The 4,278-nt window shown below is 41.4% G+C and overlaps 1 non-coding gene across 1 annotated transcript; it reads left to right on the top strand.

Annotated features, from left to right (window-relative positions):
- Positions 1-3,029: 3,029 nt before the first annotated feature.
- LOC112731484 (small nucleolar RNA R71) lies at positions 3,030-3,137 on the top strand. The gene has a single exon (XR_003167258.1). It is a non-coding gene; the product is annotated as a small nucleolar RNA R71 (small nucleolar RNA).
- The last annotated feature ends 1,141 nt before the right edge of the window (positions 3,138-4,278 follow it).

Genomic DNA, 4,278 nt, shown 5'->3' with positions numbered 1-4,278 from the left:
TGCTTGTTTGCAATCTTCACTGAACTCGAACTCAATATTCTTCTGCAGTAGTCTGGATAAGGGAAGTGCTACCTTACTGAAGTCCTTAATGAATCTCCTGTAAAAACCTGCATGGCGAAGGAACGAGCGGACTTTCCTCACAGAAGAGGGGTAAGGTAAACTAGAAATAACATCCACCTTTGCCGGATCTACAGAAATGCCAGTATTAGACACAACATGTCCTAGTACAATCCCTTGTTTAACCATAAAGTGACATTTTTCAAAATTTAATACGAGGTTTGTACTGACACATCTATCTAATACTCTAGATAATCCATCTAAGCAAAGGCTAAAGGAATCGCCATAAACACTAAAATCATCCATAAAAACTTCCATATAGTCCTCAATAAGATCAGAGAAAAGACTCATCATGCATCTTTGGAAAGTAGCTGGTGCATTGCACAAGCCAAAGGGCATTCTCTTGTAAGCATAAGTCCCAAAAGGACATGTAAAAGTAGTCTTTTCCTGATCCTCAGGAGCTATATGAATCTGGAAATAACCTGTGTAACCATCTAGAAAACAATAATGTGATTTACCTGACAGGCGATCCAGCATTTGATCAATGAATAGAAGAGGATAGTGATCCTTACGGGTTGCTTGGTTGAGGCGTCTGTAGTCAATGCAGACCCTTCAAGCATTCTGTACTCTGGTTGCTATGAGTTCTCCATGCTCATTCTTCACTGTAGTGACTCCAGACTTCTTTGGTACTACTTGTACCGGGCTTACCCATTCACTGTCTGAGATAGGATAGATGATATCTGCCTCCAGTAGTCTGGTCACTTCCTTTTTTATAACCTCTAAGATAGTGGGGTTCAGTCTTCTCTGGGGTTAATGAACGGGCCTTGCTCCCTCTTCTAAAAATATTCTGTGCTCACATACTTGAAGGTTGATGCCTACTATATCTGCCAAACTCCACCTAATTGCCTTCTTGTGCCTCCTCAGCACACTTAGTAACTGCTCTTCTTGTTGAGAAGTGAGTTCCCTTGCAATGATAACTGGACACTTTTGCTTGTCCTCAAGGTAAGCATATTTGAGGTGTGGAGGAAGGGGTTTTAAGTCTAACTTCTGATCATGGTCAGGCTCTGGGTTGTCTGGAGCTGGTAACAATGGTAAAGCACTGTCATTGTCCTCTGAGAATGTCCCTATACTTGGACCTTGTCCTGTGTGCTTCTCCTCTAATTCCTCCTGGTGAACTTCAGCTACAGTTTCATCTATGATGTCACACTGGAAGATAGAATGATCTTCTGGAGGGTGCTTCATAACTCCATTCAGGTTGAAACTTACTAATCGGCCATCTATTTCAAAAGAGTATGTTCCTGAAAAAGCATCCAATTTAAACTTTGATGTCTTCAGGAAAGGTCTTCCAAGTAGGATTGATGATGGCTTCTCTGAGTCATTTTGGGACATCTCCAGAATATAAAAATCAGTGGGGAATGTGAGTCCCTTAATGCCCACTAATACATCTTTAGCAACTCCAACTACTGTAATAATGCTCTTATCTGCTAACACAAAATGAGCTGCCGACCTTTTTAAAGGAGGGAGCCTCAAAATATCATATATAGACAAAGGTATTATACTCACACATGCTCCTAAATCACACATGCAGTCAGAAATTATCACACCACCAATAGTACAATTAACTATACAAGGACCTAGGTCACTACACTTTTCAGGTAAACCTCCCATTAAAGTAGATATGGAACTACCTAAAGGAATAGTTTCTAATTCATTAATTTTGTCTTTATGTATACATAAATCTTTTAGAAACTTTGCATATTTAGGTACCTGTTAAATAACATCAAAAAGAGGAACAGTTACCTCAACCTTTTTGAATATCTCTACCATTTTAGGATCAGGTTCCAGCTGCTTCCTGGGCTTCCTTGCAAGTTGTGGAAATGGGATAGGAGTGGTGTCTTCTGCAATATTTGCGCCCTGTGGTGCTTCCTTCTGTGGTTGAACTTCTTCTTTTTCAGCTATGTTCTGTATGTCCTCTTCCTCTTCAACATCTTCTATTTCCACTACCTCTTCAGCTGAGGCGTGTTCTGGTAGGCTTGGCTCCTCCTGATTCCTCTCCTGCAGTGTGGTTCCGAACCTCAGGGTGATGGCATTAATGCCACCCTTGGGATTGGGTAATGGTTGAGAGGGTTTCCACTGGAGCTCAAAGGCTGGTTATTGGAGTTATTCATTGATCCAATTTGTGAGACAAGAGCTTGCAGAGTAGCGTTCAGACCATTTAGAGTGGCATTAATGTTATTTTCCATGGTCTGTTGTCTCTGATTAATGGATTGTAGTAAATCATCATTAGAAGATGAGGAAGGATAAGTAATTTGAGAGGTCTGCTGTTGGGTATTCTGTGGTCCTTGGGATTGTCTTAGGTGAGGCGCTCTGTAAGGCTGGTTTTGGTTCTGCTGCCTGTTGTTGTTATTATTCCACCTCTGATTTTCTTGATTGTCTCTGCCTCTTCTGTTGTTGTTGTCCCTCCAATTCTGGTTAGAATTGTCCTACCATCCATGGTTGTAATTGCCACCTTGATTGTACCCTTGGTTGGGGCGGTCATAGAAGTTATGAGTGGCTGCCACGGTGTTGTCTTCCTGCTGGAGCTGCGGACATTCATCAGTATAGTGGCTATAATCAGCGCAAATTCTGTAAACTTTCTGTGGGACTAACTGTTGGTTTTGCTGTGGTGGAGAAGGTTGAGCTTGCTGAACTTGTTGTTGATTCAATTGCATCTGCTTCAGCAAGTTGGTCATTTCACAGATACTCTGAGTCAGAGCAGCAGTCTCTCTGCTAGAGGATACTTCTGCAACGGCTTTTGAACGGCCTTGTTTCTGCCTGTGATTCCGAGTAGATTCAGCTAAGTCGCTAATCAATTGCCATGCCTCGTCAGTGGTTTTGTACTTTTTCATAGACCCATTGCTAGCACTTTCCAATGTGGTCTTATCTTGGGGCCTCATGCCCTGTGTGACGTAACCGAGTAACACTATCTTGTCAATCATATGGTGGGGGCATGCTTCCAGAAGATTATTGAAGCGCTCCCAGTATTCATAGAGAGTCTCAGATTCATCCTAAACAATCCTAGAAATGTCTTTCCTCGGTTTATCAGTAACTTCAGCTGGAAAGAATTTTTCCAAGAATTCTCTTCTCAGTGTATCCCAGTTGGATACAGTTGCTGCTGGTTGAGTGTAGTACCACTCTCTTGCCTTCCCCTCTAGAGAAAACGGGAAAGCTTTCAGCAAAATTGAAGTTTCATCTGTACCATCACACCTGACAGTAGAACAGGCTGCTTGAAAGGCTCTTGAGCAGGCAAGCCATGAAACTTGGGCATCAAATTGAGCAGTGCAGTCTTTATTTCAAAGTCTGTAGCCACCACTGGGTGATACGCTTGAAATGGTTGCATTGTAAAATCAGGGGCTCCAGCCTCCTGAATAGTAACTCTCCTAGCTGCTGCCATATTACCTGTACGTAAATCAACCAAATCAGTAGAACGGGGGTTGGTTTCTTTCTCAAGTGACGTTTCAGATCCGCCTTCAGAGACGACTAACCAACGCCGAGCTTGCCTTATTCGTGAAATGGTTCTTTCAATCTCAGGATCGAATACTAGCAAGCTTGGATCAGGAAGTGAACGCGTCATCTAACGAAAGAAACAAGCAGCTCATGGTAGCAAGATAAAATAAAATGCAATAAATAAAATCCAATTAATAACTTTAGCACTCTATTGCAACTCCCCGGCAACGGTGCCAAAAATTGACGTGGCAGAAATTGGCTAATTAAGAATTGATATAAGTTGCGCGTTGCAAGTATAGTTCTTAACCAACCAGAAATCCGCTTATCAATTTAGAAGGGTTGTCACAAAAATTAAAATTAAAATACTGGGAGTATGAATCCCAGGTCGTCTCCCAACGAGTTGCAGAAAGGTGTGCTATTTTATTAATCAGATATTTTCAGAAAGAGTTTAAGTTGAATAAACAGGAAATTAAATTGGGGAAATTAAGTAATTTAAATAAAAGCCTTGACTGGGAGTAGATTAGTTGGAAGCCCTATTCTTGTTGCAGTACTCTCAAGATTAATTGATAATTGAAGGTCGTTCTGTTTAGTTATTCCTTACCAAATAAGGGAAAGTCAAACAAGTTGGAATGATGTTTCTACTCACAAGTCCCAATCCGCTTACTTGGAAGGACTGGCGTTAGTGACTAGAGAGCCATCCAATAATAAACCCAATTACAATTTCTCCTTTGAACA

Source organism: Arachis hypogaea, chromosome 12 (assembly GCF_003086295.3).
Source record: "Arachis hypogaea cultivar Tifrunner chromosome 12, arahy.Tifrunner.gnm2.J5K5, whole genome shotgun sequence".
NCBI classification, from domain to species: domain Eukaryota; kingdom Viridiplantae; phylum Streptophyta; class Magnoliopsida; order Fabales; family Fabaceae; genus Arachis; species Arachis hypogaea.
Note: the sequence above shows the minus strand (reverse complement) of the source record. Positions and strands in the feature narration are given on the sequence as shown.